Source organism: Pezoporus wallicus, unplaced genomic scaffold (genome assembly GCF_028554395.1).
Source record: "Pezoporus wallicus isolate ANWC-B61680 ecotype Strahan unplaced genomic scaffold, APGP_CSIRO_Pwel_v1 scaffold_2584, whole genome shotgun sequence".
Lineage (NCBI taxonomy): Eukaryota > Metazoa > Chordata > Aves > Psittaciformes > Psittacidae > Pezoporus > Pezoporus wallicus.
In genome coordinates, this window is record NW_026642851.1 from 9,166,847 (window position 1) to 9,183,817 (window position 16,971).

The 16,971-nt window shown below is 40.1% G+C and overlaps 1 protein-coding gene across 9 annotated transcripts in view; it reads left to right on the forward strand.

Annotated features, from left to right (window-relative positions):
- The window catches only part of KIAA1217 (KIAA1217 ortholog), a 374,037-nt gene that overhangs the window by 160,508 nt on the left and 196,558 nt on the right, over positions 1-16,971 (forward strand). The window contains exon 1 of one of the 9 annotated variants that reach the window (XM_057432472.1): positions 13,342-13,462. The exons of the other annotated variants lie outside the window; for them this stretch is intronic. The gene's annotated coding sequence lies outside the window, so the exon portion shown is untranslated. Of the gene's footprint in view, positions 1-13,341; positions 13,463-16,971 lie in introns of those variants that run through there. 9 annotated transcript variants of the gene reach the window in all.

Below are 16,971 nucleotides of genomic sequence, written 5' to 3' on the forward strand. Positions count from 1 at the left end.
AAATAGAGATGAGGATCCTGCCTTAGCAAACTGTAACAGCCAGCTTTGCTATTTGCTTGTTTATTTTAGCACTGATGAAGTTATATAACTTTTCTTTAGGTAATACACTTGTCAACATAACCAAAGTCAGTTCCTGTCTTTTATATCTGGATTTACAGCTTACCCATTTTGCCTACTTGCTATTTATGTCTTACATAGTCTTAGCCCCTGAACAACTGAGCCTCAAGAGAAGAATACAGTATCAGTGGAGTATCCAGTTCAGCATCACTCTGTGAAAATAGGTTTGTATGATAAAATTTGTGGTTGCACATATCACAGACTGTCAAAGTTTGTGTTGTACTCAAGATTAAAAATTCTTATTTCTATTCACTGTTGCCATGTGTTTCTTTTTCTTAGTTTTAGTTCATGTTACTCTCTTCCCTTGCTTCTGTCCTCCCTCAGCTTTCTCACCTTTTATTCTCCCCATTGTAAAAGGTTTTTATTTCCCCTTGCTGCAGAACAGTGTCTGGCTTCAGTTTTTGCTGTTTCTCCTGTTCTCTTTGCATGTTTTTCTTTCTGTCATTAATGTTTACCCTGTATTGCTTTGTAGTATGGACCACTCACTGTGTTTGGATGCGCTGAGAATGAGTGAACATGGTCCTGGCGGTGAAAAGTTTGATGGCCAAGTTGGTAGCTATAAAAACAATGCAGTCAGGCTCAGGGCTGTGGAGGCCAGAAGACCACATCTTTCTTAAAACAAGGGGTGGGGAGGTTTGCCCATTTTTTTACCTGCAATTGCATAATATAATGTTGGTTGTTCTTGAGAGTGATCCAAATGTCTGGATGGATTTTGTCTGTGGCCCTAGAAGCAGAGGAGCATGTGTGTGACATGGGAGCCTGGTGGTAGGAAAGAAACCTTTGAAAAAAAATAGCTTGAGGGATTTATCTGAGTCCTCAAAAGGAAAATTGCTGATTCTTGCACATAGTAGGATGCTGGTATGGGATAGCAGAATGAATCCCTGCAGGACAGAAGCATGGGAGGCCTCCTTGAAAGAGTTTCCATTGCACTGCATCAAGAATTGAAAGGCAGGCAAGGAGAGGTTTTTCCCCATGGTTTGCATAAGGTATTTGGAGGACAAGCCTTTGCATGTAATTTCAGGCTGTGCAAAACATAAAGGAAAAGCATTTAAAAGCAAGTCAAAGTGAGCGGTAGAAATTTCCTTCATTTTCCAATGGCCAGGCTGGTATTGCAATGACTACAGAACAGAAATAGCTCTCCCTGAAAGTATGACAATGCCTGCAGAAGCCTTTTCTTTTTTTTTGTAAGAGGAATTGTTTTGTTTACTTTCAGCCACATCAATATGACAGATCATGTTAGTGTGGCGATTAGAGTTATTCCTGTGCTGAGCTGTGTGCAGCTTTCTTTGCACGGAAGAGAAATGCTCCTGTATGCCAGAGCAGGCAGTGCCCCTTCTGTTTGTGAAGTGAAACATGTTGTCACCAGGAGGAGAAACATATTTGTGATGGAAGGGAAAAAAATATTAATCCTTTCAAGAATTAATTTTCCAGACCATGCTTTTGCAAGGTTTGTATGTGTAAACTGAAGCTGCTTATCTTAGATAAGGATAGAGGGGAAGGACAGATGTCTGTGGACAGGAAAAAGAGAAACAAACAGCTAAGCACAGACTCTAGGTGCAACACAAATATATTTATGTGTTTTTATAAACTCAAATGTGAGCGGAAAAATGACAAATTCCCAAATGTTAAAAACATTAGAAGGTGGAAAATGATCCTTTAGCATTAGGGATGAGCATTGCATAGGACAAGGGGATGGCACACCAAGACAGCAGTAGTACCCTTTCATTGCTGCGCTCATGCTCTGGATGCCTGCAAACGGACATCCTGAGCAAGTCAATTCTTCACCCTTTGAATCTGTGCCTCAGCAGGGAGGCTGCAGCAGGAAATCCTTTAGCACACACAACTTCAGAGCCTGGTTCATTTTCCTTCAGATGACCTCACCCTGCTGTAACATACCATGAGCTAGGTGACGATAAATGTCACTAGGAGTACAAGGGAACCGTTCAAAGGCTCAGGGAGATTCTGATGGGTTAATTTTTTTTATCCTTTAAAAAGATATATATTTTAAATAAAAGCTTTTTTAAAAAATACTTTTTTAAGCTAGAATGGGATATGATGAGAAATGTAATGTGAAGAAGTTCAAAAGATTTCACTACCCCCTAAGGAAAAAAAGTCTCAAAGTAACTCTCAGGTGCTTTGTATTTGTTTACTAACTGGAAGTTCTGGATTATTTTAACAAGAAAATTGCAAGTAAGTACTTTTTCTTTTCGCTTTTGTTACTGTAAATAAAATGTAAAATACTTTCCCTGTACAGGAAGAATTATTTTACCAATTCATTAGTTTAACTTATGTTTTGTGTACTGAAACTTGTTTCCACCTTTCTGATGATGACAATGGCTTAGTTCAACCTGTCTATCTAGATACACGTATTCTTATTTTTTATTAGTAAAAGTTTTTGTATGGGCTGTAAGCAGGTATCTGAACCAGAGTGTTTTATCCAGAAGTTCTGTTCTACTCATTTGTGAGTAATTTCTTTCCACTTTTTTATTAAGCAGATGATTAGAGGGATGGGCACATACTACTAGTAAGTTTTTTGTTATTTTGGCTTACACTAATATAAAATTCCATTTAAAATGAGAATCTGTTTAATGTGTCATTGAATGAGACTACAGCTATCTCAAGATAATGGCCTTATTTTTACTTGCAGCTGTATCCATCAAACACAAAGTAGAAAGGTAACTTGAAACAATAGAGCCATAAAAGCGCAGATACTTTGCTTTAGAGAGTTACTGTGTGTGAGGTGCCCTGATGAACATTAAGAGAAAATTGCCTTCCTGCATCTACTTAACATTAGCATGGTGTGTTAGCAGCCATCAGACTGATTCAAAGTAACAGATATTTGGGCAAGGAAATATTTTTTATTACTTTTTTTATTAATTTACTTTAGTATGACTGTGAACCCATAAATGTATTGCTTTAAGTAAGACATCTTCAGTGTTGACAGAAAAAAAATCTCATGTCTTTTTCCAGCTTCTGATTTTCTTGGTGTTCCAGCTCCTGGGCTCCTGGAATCCTAAAAGTGGATTTAAACCTCTGATTTCAGGAAACAAGAATCATTAGAGTTACATAATTTTGGAAATATTACCTTCCTATAACTGAAAAGCTCAAAATCCAAAAAGCAAATGAAGAATCCAAAATTTATTTTGGATTTCACTGGGGAAGGGAGCAGGAATGTGCTTAATTCAAGAACCTTTTAGCTCTTTAGGTTCAAAATACCACAGTGTATTTTCAGGAGCTTCTGCTGTCTCCTCTCCACATGTCCCAAGGAGGATGTGGATCTGTAATAAAAGCTCTGTGAAAACTGACAGAAAAAATAGGAGATCTGAGCAGCTTTAATCCATTTGTTTGAATTCAAGCAAAGAAGCTAGCTATTTGCCATTTCATTGTTCATGTTGTCTTTCTACCTTCACTAAATACACCATTGAGCAGCTTCATACTGGACCTAAGCGTAAGGAAAACCACAGCCTTTCTAAGAGAAAGTGTCAGTTGTGGCTAGGCAGGTCTAGAGAAGAAGGACCCGTCTTGTCAACGTATTTTACTTTGCTTAGCTTCCCTTTGAATTGTCATTGGCTTTGTTGCATCCCTGGGACAGACTGGGGGCTGCAACAGTGCTGGGGATGTGGCCACCACCTTGGCTCACGGCACTGTTAGGTGGGTTGCCATCACTGAGGGTAAAGGATGTAGCGATGTGCTGGCAAGAAAAAGGGCAGGAAAACATTGAGTTTTCAGCTAGATTCTGTGCAGTGAAGAGCTGTGGTCCCCATCACGGCACGGGAGTTGCCATAGCTGTGTGTGTGCAAATGGGACCACAGTCCAGATGTTGCTACTGGAACTGGTTAAGTGGGGACTGTTGTCATCTAGTCAGTGACTTCACATTAATAAGGTACAGCTGAGAGTTAGTCACCCAAGGATTTATTTCTGGGTTTGTATTACTAGTTAGTTTTCCACTGGATGGATTCCTTGAGACAGTTTTCTGAGCAACAGAGATGGGTGGGAGCAGGGAGGTGCCAGACAGGGGCAGATGAAGTGCAAGGGCTTCACTGGGGCATGAGGGGATGCAGGGATGGTGGAGGCAAAGAGGGTCTGCTGCCCTTGACAAGGACTTTGCTGCAGTGTGTCCCAAATCCCTCCCTAAAGGTTTTTCCAAGTGGCTATAAGACCCTCTTATCCTTCAAAAATGTCTTCTCCTCTGTGATGCATTGCTCATGCTGCAGTTTTCATAATGTCATCATTCCTGTCACAGATGGACTATTTTACAAAGTAGTCTGTCTATAATATAAGAAATATGCTAAACATCGCCATTATGCTGCATTTGAAATGTAGAAATGAAAATATAAGTTGAAAGGTAGAGCTATTGCCTCTGCTGGGTTTATGGCATGCTGTTGATGGGAGTTGTTAACCCTAAAACCTCCTGGGTGCAGCTCGCTCACTGGGAAAATGCTGGAATAGAACTAAGGGTTAATAAAATGTAACAAATCGACTTTTTTACAGCTATAGCTGACCATTATTTTTCAAGTTCTATAACAAATGATTTAACATAGAATGGTTACAAGAACTGTTGCAAAAATAAATCCGCATGCTAAATCCCACTTTAGATTTGATTGAGGCGGAGTCAGTTATTAACTGCATGATCAGAGTGCAGACGCTGAGTCCTATTCTTTCCTTAATTGAGAATTGCTGTTACAGATACTTGACAGTGGTTCATAGTGGCAATAATCCCTTTTGAAAATGGCTGTTATTCTAGTTCATGAGTAGCTTGCCAGGGCACTAACCCCAGCTTCACCTCTGCTGGTTAGGAAAAGAATCTGATGGTAGTGATGTTTAGCAATTTCCCACCAGATGATTGTCAAAGTAACAATGCAAGAAAACACAACTTTAAAACATTTTATATTACCTTTGATGAGAAAGAAGGTGAGGGCTGTGCAAAATACTGTAACTCTCATTGTTCAAAGTGAAAATCCGCTGCTTACTGAGAGCGCTGACTTAAAAATTCTTGCACGTCTTTTGTTGATCTTGCATGCTGATGCACACGACCTGCTAATGCGATGCTTGGCTTTCCATAGAGAGCCATTCATCCATGTTATACGTGAATGAAGCTTCCTGGTTTGTACATGTGCTGTGTCACATTCCTCTGGTTTTCTAACAAAGCTTTTAATTGGTATGCTGTGACTAATGAGCATGAAGTCCCAAAGGAAATGGAGCAGAATTTTCCATTATCCACCAAGATGAGATTCAAGCACATAGATTATCAGGGCTTGAACTCCAGGATAAACTACGGTCAAAGGCTCCAAGTATAATGGAATCTCGTAGCTGAACATTTTGCTTCCATAACATTAGATTGTTTCTCAGCAAAATTGTATTGTCTGTCTGATGGCATTGTGCATACTATAATTGGCATTTTGCTTGGACATCAGATCGAATCCCTGATTCCTCACCACTGAAGTTCCCATAACACTTGAGTGCTGATGTCCTGCCTTTGTTCCAGTATGGATAATAATGTGTTGCATACTTTTGTAGGATAAAACTCTCTTTGGTTTCAAGCAGAGAACTTGTTCTTCATTCTTCTTCTGAAAAACTGTTGTACAGTGTTGCTGACACAGGATTGCTGCCATATGGTGCACCAGAAGTGGTTGCATTTTTGTGGGGAGTAGAAGCTCTAACTCAGACTTGAGCGCGTTCAGGACCACTTTGCTTTTGAGAGTAGATGAGATTGGATGTAGGGAGACCAGCATACCTATAGGCTACATCTGCCAAGTAGAGCAAAGTAATTATCTTCTGTGCCTTACGTTCAGCACACCTACTAAGTGTTCCAACAGGTGCAATATCAAAGAAAATTTAAATTAACTTAAAAGCATTAAAAATTATTCACACTGCCAGTGGAACTGGTGGAGAAAATTGTGGTTAGCTTTCCAACAAAGTATAGGGGATAATATTTTTAGCAATTCACTATTTTAGTATTTAACCCAATTTGCAATTAATCATTCCTTCTTTCTAATAGAGTCTCAGTGTGAGTTATGTTTTTCAGTGAAACCGTTAACCCAAAAAAACCCACAGAAAAAGAGATGAGTTGTTGAGTTTTGTTGTTGCTGTTGCCTTGGTTTTGGTTTGTTTTTTGAGTCTTTTTTGGGGGGAGGTTTTTTGTTGTTTTTTTTTTTATTAACCTTTAAAAAAGAAGGATAATTTCAGCAGGGTCATGTCCCTGAGCTGTCACAGTTCTGTGTGAGGCTGTGCAGAAGTTTCTGGGGACAGGGACAGGAATTGAGCGGTTGAGGGAAGAAGAGATGTCTTCTCGCAGTGGCATTGCCACCTTATGCCAGGTTAAAGTTCATTAAACCACGGCTTGTGTCTTGGGAGCCCAGAATTTAAAAAAATAGTAATCTAATTTCTCTTCCATGTTGAGGCTCCTCCATTGCAGAAAACCACTGTGGTGTTGGGTGGGGACAAGCTGCATAGGTTAGGTTGGCCCTACTCCTGCAGGTGACTCCTGCAAAGCTGCTCCTCTCTTAGACGGCTAGTTTGCTTCATTTCTTACCTCTGGAAAGGTGGTTGCCCTTTGATGGGCTCTTGTAGACCCTCTCCGTTCTCATCCTGTGGGGGAGTTACCAGGGGTGCTGTCAATCTGCACCATCACCTCTGTGCTTGGTATGAGTGTGCCCACTTTCTTTGGGCAGTGGGTGTGTGTGTTGCACAGCATGAAATGTAGTGAGGGAGTACACTAGGAGTTCTGTGCATCGTTCTCAGAAACAATAAGGGATTTGATGCTCCAGCAGTATCTTGGCCAGATCTTTCACAATACAGAATTGTTTTCTTTGTGTACTAAAGAAAAAGAACGGAAATTCTATATAAGCATTGTATTAATAGAATATTAATGTTGTATTATTAGATTCAAAGTTTAGCAAATGCAAATACCAAAAGCAGTAAGTACATTGTGTATTCGGATGGTGATATATTGCCTTTTCATCCTGTGAGGATGGGGTTTACGCTTGCTCTGTAATCAGGAGTTCTGTGTGCACTTAACTGTGGATAGCTGTAAATAATTGCCTGTCCTTTTCTTATTGTCACATATACCAAGGGGACAACCCAACTGTGCACCAAAGCATGGTACCTAATATTGTTTTAAAGCCTAATGAGAAGGGAAGGGGGAGGGTAGTTTAAAGGTTTTGGATAAACTCGCAATGCAGGTAGGAGAGCACAGCTAATGTACTCCAGTGTGGTATGGAGACCATCCATTACTCATCTAGGTCACTGTACGTTAAGTACATAAAACCAAGGGAGTTGCTGGGAAGGTCAGCCTTTCGTTTTCATTTGACAGATTCTGTGAAACTCAGAGCATGGATGTCCACTAATCACTATTACACTGCAGGCTGTATTTGGTGACCCTGGCGATGTTGCCAAATATGCCATGGTTTTAATCTACAGAACACCTGACATATAGCAGTGCAGAATGCCTCGCAGCCCTGGAGAGAGTTAAGCAGCTGCAGCCCCCCTGGGTTGGGAGGTAGGGATGATGCCAGGGGCTGCTGGAGCTCCTCAGTCCATGTGCCTGAACTTAGGGCTGCTCTGAAGTGCTGGCATCTTGCTTTTATTTAGGAGTCCACAGCTAGAGGGAGGACTCCTGTGTCCAGTCCAACCCCTTGTTGTCCCAGACAGCAGCAGTGTGCAATCAAACTCACAGATTTGCCGGTCTCTGACTCAAAAAACAGATTGGTTTTCATTCTTAAGGGGCATATTGGAAAACTGTTTGGTCTGTCGCTCCTTTCCTTAGCCAGAATAGTAGCATTCCCACTGTGCAAAGAGCATTTACCTTTACCACTTGAAACATCTCCTGTACTGAAAGGGTGGAAATGGTTATGGCCAGCCTGTTTATCTGTGTAGGGAAGTATTTGGAAATATCCTCCCCCATTCCCCTCTGTTTTCTTGGCTCCATGTGCTGTCATGACAGTCTGGAGAAATGACTTGTGTGTTTTTATTTTCATGAGGATGAGAGGGAAGTGTTTAAAAGGACGGTGGTTAAAAGAGACATCCCTTGATATCCCACATGGAAAGTAACATCCAGCAAAAGCTCCAGACTTGTGCTTCTAAAAGACAAACATATTTTCCCACCAACTTCAACGGGTACCCAAAAGCACAAAAGCTGTCAGGCAGCAAAAACTGACGAGGATCTCAAAAACTGAAAAGGATCTCAAAAACTGCTCTTCACAGACCCCACAGCTGTATTTCCCATAAAATAAAAAAAACAAGTCTTACATTTTTTTGAAACAGCATTTTGGCAGTTGCATAGAAATTACCTTCTTCCAGTCAGTAGTTCAGCTGTTCATAGAGGTGTGTATGGAGGAATATCAGGTCTTAAAGAAAATAAATGGTAATATATGCTATATGTTTAATATTTTTAAATTTGTATTGTTGGTTTTCTTCTTTTCATTAAAAGCTTTAAAACTTCTTTCTGGATTTTAAACTTACATTTTAAGGAACTATAAAGCCATAACCTTAAAGATTCTTAGTTGCTTTGCAAAAGAAGGGTAATGGTGTTTGCTTTTCTAGTGCTTTGAGAGATACTCATATGCTAGCAAAATACTTCCCACACTAGTTAATCTGGAGCTTCACTAAGCAAATGTAAAAGTCAGACTTTTCAAAAGAGTGAGAAATAGTTGAATTTTTAACATCTCTCTGAAATGAGATGCCAAATCTACTACTTGTTAGTGCTTGGTTTGTCGGAAAGACTGAAGTACAACTCTTACTGACTTAGTCCTGTGCTGAATGTAACTTCACACTAAGAAGAGCAATTTAACATGTGACTGACCTTTTACAGTGCAAAATGAAGAAATGTACCATTAAGGTTACTGGAGTGTGGCAGGATGTTTAATCAGCTTCTTTGCTTTAAAGAACAGTAGGAAGGAGATGATGTATTAAAGATGATAGCTTCTTGTAGATGTGAACTTGCAATGCCAGGATCTGAGTACAATAGCAGATTAAATCTCTGTAGGGGAACTTCCTACTGGACTTTCTATTTTTAGATGTTTGTGGCTGCTTCTTCCTTCACTTCTTACTAGTTGGATTTTGCTCCCTTCAAGATGCAGGTCTGCTTCCAAACTCTGATAATGTATTTCTGTTTAGAGCAATTTTTTATTTTTTCTCAAATTTGTAGTAGAGGCAAAAGAAGACAGCATAAATGGAGCCATGCATTTTCCAATTGTATTTTTGGTAAATTCATGGCTTTGAGCATTAAACACTTGCAACACTCTTAGCATGTGTGTAACAGCACTGCAAACTTCCATGTAATAATACTAATATATCAACCGAGATTTGCTTTTGCAGCTGGCTAGGTAGGATAGTCTGGTGTCCTATGCATTCAACTTGTCCCTCACATTTGAAAACTCTCTCTAGCTCTGAGTGCCTCCTCTGAGAGAAAGCACAAATGCATTTTTCAGAAGTTTCAGTAGTCACTTGATTATCTGTAATTTGTATTATAGGGTCATACATTTACTACTGAGCTTCATCCTGATGGTAGTCAATGTTCCTTATTTTTAATAAGGTATATTAACACAGTAAAACAATTGTATTTCAGAAATATCCTCTTAATAGTCTTGTAGACTTTAGAGGGACGCTCTTCTTTTTCACTGTAATGAATTTTCATTTTATTGTGTTTTAATGAACCAGCTTCCCTGTCTCCTGTCTCTCTGATGCTTTGTTCTACTTCAGCTATCACCAGTCTAAAGCAGCATTTGGCTTTTGCTTGCTCTTGAACCCACTGGTGGAGTTCTCTTTATTCTGTTCTGGCTGGCTCTTAAGTTACAAGTTTTTTCTTTCCTTTCTTTCTCAGAAGTATTCCAAGTACTGTGCAGCTCCTGTGTCAGTTAATAGTGGCTGTACTTTGTCCTTTGTTGCAGGGACAGCCAGCTGAGAGCAAGAATTTAAGTCAAATGACTCTAAAAAACTTCTAATCTTAGAAACCTCCTTTTGAGGACACAGGAGTGAATGTTGTCACTGACGCTCAGAAGCCTTTGTTATAATGAGTCTTTTAATGTCTTCATCATCAGATCTACTGACCTGCCCCTTGTGATGCCAGACAGTCCATCACAGGCAGGTTATCTGCTCTCTGTGTCCTAAGGACTGTCAAACCCAGAAATATAAGCATTAGTTATAAGCATTAATATTAGCATAACTAATAAACTGATAAACTAATGGTGTAACTGAGGTAAAGGCATTAGCTGCGTCATTGAAAAAAAGTCTCCCCGGTGATACTGGCGTGTTACCCTTGCAGAGGACCCTTATGAAATGCATCACAGTGGGTTGTTCAAGGGACTGTTCTTGAGATGTGCAAGGTTATGAAAGGATACTTCTGTAGCAGCCTTGGGAAAACATGCAGGCGCGGCCCTAGCAGTTTGTCAGAGGTTACAGCAGTACTTTTTAGAAATTAATTAAGGCAAAACAGGGACACACCAAGTTTCCGGAAGAACTGGGATGAAATTCTGAGTCTCCATTTCATCTGCGGTGTATGGGGCTGGCAATGGCTGCTTCTCCCCACCTACATCCTAGCTGTCTCCAGGGTGACTCTGACAGGAGTGGCTACAGTCAGTAATGGTTTTAATTATAACAGAATAAAGCATTAGCAGCGGCAAACAAACCTTCTGTAACTTCATAATCAGAGATAACATGATGAATAAAATGAGGATATGATAAAGAGCTTTGCGGAAACTGCATTCACCACTAAAGAGCAATTTCATGCAAACTGTGGATGCAGCCCATTACTAGGTCCTGCCATTACTCTCCTTCCATCTCTCTTCCAATCATGGGCAAAGTCCATGGGTTAGGAAGGGTAACTGCACTCTCTTTATTCCCAAAAGATACTTCATGGGCTTTGTAAAATAAGATTGAAATTTTGCAGAGTCCTGAGTAACCTGCAACAGACCCTATGGAGCTAGGGACCTTACGTTGGAAACCACGGTCTTGGATTTTAAATGTGAAATCAAGATAGCATCTGTTCGCACTTAGTCTGGCAGTTAGATGAACCTCGATTTTGGTATGGAAACATAATTAGTCTGAGACAGCACTCCATTGTCTCATATGAAATAAAAATTACCATCAACTGAATAGGTCTGTAACAAAAGTTACTGACGTTCTGGGAGGTGCGAGCATTGCCAGTGTTAATTAAAGTATTGTCACATGCTTTCCCAGAACAGGATTTCAGTATATTCAGTATATTCTGCCTATATGGTAGGAGCACTCACTGCTAATCAATGGCAGGTAGCCATGAGCCATCTAATGCCTCCCTCTGCGTTTCTCCCAGAAGCATGCTTAATTTTATTTCCCTGCTTCCTAATGGGGGATTTCTTTGCCAAATAACTTGTGGAAATATTTTTCCTGTGTTTCTTCATACTTTTCCCAATAGAGAGTATCTTTCAATTTCAGCTATTTTCCTTTGTCATGTTGACCCAAAAGCTGTTCCGTCTGGATTTCCTGCATGCTTTGTTTTTCCAAGTTTCTGTTTTCAGTTTATGATCATTCTTTTGTACTGATGGAGCATCTGCCCATAATTTGCATTTCTCTATTGTGAAAAGCCATTTTGTTTCACTGAGGCTTTGAGTCAGGGATTAATTATAGTTCAGTCTGTTATTCTAAAAGATGACTTTTGGTCATCTAACTTCAATGCCTGCATGACCAGCCTGGGCTCCTGAAAGCAGCCAATAAAACCTCCGTAGAGAAGTCCAGAGCACTTTGGTCTTCCTGATCGTGGGTCAGATTGTCCTAAATTGATTTGGGGCAGGGTAAGGTATGTCCTCAGGAAGGCCTTTCTTTATCTCTTGCTTTTTATGGAAGGAAATGATTCTGTCATGCTGTTACAATTCTTCTGGCTAGATCATGTTTTTTCTGTTTCTCAAGTCTATAGCAAGGTTGAAAAAAGAGTAACATGGTCTAGTGGAAGGTGTCCCTGCCCATGGAAAGGGGGCTGGAGGTTGATGATCTTTAAGGTCCCTTCCAACCCAAACCATGCTAAGATGACAAATCTAAGAGTGGTATGACATATTGAGGATACACGTGATTACCCATCCAGTGCTACTGAAACTCTGGTGGAGAACTTTTTTGTCAACAGTCTCCACAGAAGACTCCTGGGAAGGCTGTGTCAAGGCTTGAAGTGCTCATAGCGCAGCAGAGCTTTCAAGCTCCATTATCAAATCCCAGGGCAAAAGCATGGACTACACAGGGACTATTCTGGCCATCCACCCTTCTTCAGATTGTAAGTGATGCTGAGGCTGCTTTAGCTAGGACCAGACCACCAACCTCTCTTTGACAAAATCCTTTGATACAGAGGGAACTCTAAGAGGGAGTCTCATGAGCTGTTGTACAAAGCCCCTTCCTCAACCTTGAAGAGGTGAAGAGGTCTGGTCCAGGATGAGGAAATGAACAAGATACAGAGAACACTGTCTAAAAACCAAAACAAATAAAAATCCAAACAAACCCCAAACAAGCCCCAAATGGAGGACCCCTCTATTTTCTCAGTCACTGAACTCAGAAGTCTGATAAGCGGGCTAATGCCACCTTTTATCATTGCTGTAGACGATGCTGATCTCAAGATCTAGCATATGGTTTAGCTATTGATTTGGCTTCCATTCAATTGAGGTCTTCAAAACACATTGTTGCGTGCCGTGCAGTGCGCATTTATACAGCCACTCAGTAAATATTTTGCCTTTTCCTTTCCTATTAATGGTAGCTGCTTGGAGTAAAGTTGTCAGGAGGCCGTTACTACCTGAGCTTTTTTGTTGGTGGTGGTTTCTTCTGTTTGCCCTATCATATGGTGTGAATTCCCAGATCTTGCCAGGCTGTGTGGGGCTGATGTGGAAAATTTCGTTTAACATTCACACCAAAAGCAATCTGTCCACTACTGACCTCCATAAAGTGTCACTGGTTTATTTACAAGATGGGCATATAAAAATACACATGCAGAGAGAGTGAAAACTTGTTTCCTTGCTGTAAGTGATCTTAACAAAGAGCTTTCCGGACTTGAAAGGCAAGGCAAGTGAGCATTAAGCTGTGATTTAGTTTTCTGCATTAAGAAGTCTTTAAAAACAGTTCACAGAGATCTTCTTTCTTAAATGGCAGTGTTGACCTTTGATAAAGTGGTAGCTAAAATTTGGGGAGGGGGTTGGTTGTTTGGGATTTTTTTTTTCAGTTCCTGAGGTTGTTCCTGCTTGTAGATTGAGAGTTGCTTCCTTTTGCTGTTGAAGGCTGAGGCTGGAAAGAGAGATTTACTGCAATCTATTTCAAGAATAGTCTGAGGAGGAGGAAATCCCCTTCTTGTTGCTAGTAGCTGGTGCAGAACGCTTTGCTGGAGGAGGAGAATAGTTCAGTAAGTTAAAAATTTATATGAAGTTTTGATTTCATGCATCTTGTTATTATCTCCAAATTTCATTGTCTGTATTGCATAGTATGGTTTATCTTCTTTGTTAAGAGGTGGGGGGAAATGTGGGTATTGTGTATTGTTTTGAACTCTGCAGATACTACTTTGGTGATAAAGCAAGTGTGAAATGTTCAGTTAGAAAATAAAACAATAGCAGATCAGCTATTCTTTGTATGACAAAGCGTCAGCCTAAACTGATGAAGTACCTCTGAGAGAGACATTAGCAGCGCATTTCATTATCCAGGAGCTTGGATTAAGAGAGAGAGGTAACGTTGCCCATCCATGCATCTGTAATGTTCTTATCTTTTCAGATGCTTCACGTTGCTCTAGGGTACTTCCATCAACAATTTAGAATCAAGGGCTCTGTTTAAATATCAATAGCAAGGCAATCCAGACCTCCCTCAAGGCAGAGCTAGATATCCTGGGTGAGCATATTAGAATGAGAGTGTTTGTCTAGATGCATTTCTTCTTCGCTTTAATCGAAAGTAGAGAGGTGTTGAAGGAATACCTAATTCTTTACTTCTATCCCGAAGCCCGTGCTGTCATGCTGAAAGCAGGCGGCACTGCAGGCTGTGGGCAGGAGACCTGGGTATGGAGCGGAGATGAGAGCCTTTGTGCTCCTCAAGTCCCCTTGCCCCTGCTCATCTCCCACGGAGCTGGCTCGGTGAGGAGGCAGCTTGGGTAAAGTGAGGCAAAGCACAGGCTCTCAGCCATGTCAGGCAGGGTCCATACCTCCCTGACTGCTCCTCGGGAACTTATCTTTATTCCAGTGACTGGAAATCCCACTGCTGCTTTTGGGTCTTGTAGGAGCTGGTAGATAAACGCCAAAGGGGCTCTGCAGCCCATAAGTCTTAAACGGTTGAAAATCCACATTTGTTCTCTTTTTTCTGCCCCTAGGAGCTGGGGGTTGTTAAGCAAATGAGGGACTTTCTTAAACTTTCGGGCAGCAAAATTAAAAGGAAAATAATTCCTTAAAAAAAAACAAACAAAAACAACCAAAAAAACCCCAGAACCTGGAGACGGAAGAAACATCTTCCACCAGATAATCTATCAAGGTATTCTTTTTTATTCTTTGCAACCCTTTTCAGGCCAAAAATGTTGCTGCAGGTGTGAAATTAGTTTGCTCATGAAGCTGCTTGTACACCCAGGTGTGCCACCCTCACACACTGTCCCTCTCACATAGGTGCTAGCTTTCAAGGGGAGGCACATTCCAGCATTGAGTGTCTTGTCCCATCCTATGTTCTGCTTTGGGATTTGCCCAGGAGGAGACTTTGTTTCACTTTTATCTTCCACAGGTGGTATCACCTGCTCTGGATTTCTTACAGATGTCTGTGAGATATGCACACCAAGATGTGAAGCTATCAATTTCATTTAATTCATGCATCAATTCAAGAAGATTATTGCTACTTTTAAATGAAAATTAAATATTTAACTGAGAGAGGATTTCTGCAATCCATTTTAAAGTATCATTTATTTTATTATGAGTAGTAGCCTGAAACCCATACCAGAATTCAGTGGACTGTTGTTATAACACACGCTGTACAAGAAAGTCTTGGACCTTTTGGTACAGTTTATAATTTAGTTGATGGTGAGCAATATAGAGAAAGAGAGATATGCTGTGAAACACAAAGGTGTAGCTGTATGTGTTTGTGCATACAGGTGTATGTATGGGATAGCTCAAAGTTTGATCATGAATAACTGGAGAATGTCAGATTGTTTCCAGCCTATCTATACAAATCTGTAAAATTTTGAAACCTGTCGAATAACTAAAGGTTGCTGCATGTTCTCTATTTTGATTTTCTTGCATCACTTTCTTGTGCTTTAACTTTGGGCCTTTGTATTTCTTGGAAGTGAAAGCTCAGATTTCAACTTTTAAATTGTAACTTAGGAAGTTTCAGGAATTGACGTGCTTTACTTTCATTTCTATCCTGCCTTTGGAAATCCTGACAGAAAATCGGTAATTTGTCTGTAAATGTTGGGTGCTTTTAGTATGTTTCAGGCATTTAGAAATTTTCCAGTTATCTCTTCTTTTAAATAGAACTGCACCCACTGTCATTCCAAGTGTTGAGAAGTGGCGTAGTAAGGCAATTCTTTTTGTACTTCTAAACAAGCTTCTATATGACAGTACTTTGAAAGTGCTTTTTGAACTGTGCTACATCTGCGTCTGTTGTTAAAAGCATTAAAAACCAGCCAAAACCCAAGCCCTCCTAAAGGCCTCAAAAAAGGGCAGAATCTGTATAGGCCATATATATTCAAAACTGCCTATCTTTAATTAAAATAGCAAACATAAACCAGAAATGCCCCCCCCCCCCCAAGCTTTCTCCACAATCTTTACTGCTTTATAGACTTTCTTTACCAAATCTCATTGTTCTTGCTTACAGTTTCCATGTCTGGGCAGAGACAGTTGTTCCCTTCCACACTGCGACTGCAGCTATTTGGATGTCACCGTGTCTATGGGGTGACACACCAAAATACTCGTGCCACTTGCTGCAAAGCCCACAGCATCTGGTACCCCACAGCTTTAATGGACCCTTGCCAGGGCTTGCACACTCCGGGCTGCAGAGCTGCAGTGGCACTGCAGAAAGAACCACAGCAGCCAAACCATACCTGTCGGCAGTGCAAAACCATTGGGCTTAATAGTATTGGTAGTATTGGTAAATGAAGGCAGTGGCAGGCTGAGAAAGAGTATGGAAGCAAAGCAATACTGGTTTAAAACTTACATAAGTGCACAGAGTCCATTAAAAAAGAAACCTTAATTACTTTCTTTTTTAACCTAGTATGTGTTTAGAAGTACATTGTCTGTAAGTGAATTATAGTGTCTTTTTAGGAGACAGTAAGGAAGTAAGAAGTTAAAACACATTAATAAAGTTATGCATATGTGGGAACCACCTTTTGCAGGTATTACAAAGCCACATTAACCTTTGCCTTGACAGTTTAGTTTTGCCCAAAACACTTAATGTATGAGGTTTTCAGGGGCTTTAAGTCAAAGTCATCAGACTGTTTAGGTTGTAGTTTTGCAGCGAATTGTGATTTTTTTACAGACTGGTGAGGTTCATCATTATATGAGGAAATTGATCCATCATTGGAAACCATGTGAAAATTAGTTTTGCTTACTGTTTAGATTTAAATCAATTCTCTCCTTATTTCTGTGCTTATTGATTAATTTAAGGTATAAGGATAAAGATTACTAGGTTATAGTATAATGGCTGAATCTTGACAATAGTTCTGTAGGAAACAGACCATGTAAATGCAAAATCAGAATGGTGTGTTTTCCTAAAGCAGTACCATATGTTAGTTGATTAACAAGTTGTAGGGCTATTAGAAGATCTTGGCTGCTGGTAAGAAGGAGCATCTGTTTTCTAAGACTTTTATCTAATATGTATAAAGGCTTTGCCAAGTTTAATTTTTTTTTTCTTTTTCTTTTTCTTTTTTTTTTTTTTTTTTAATATACATGTATC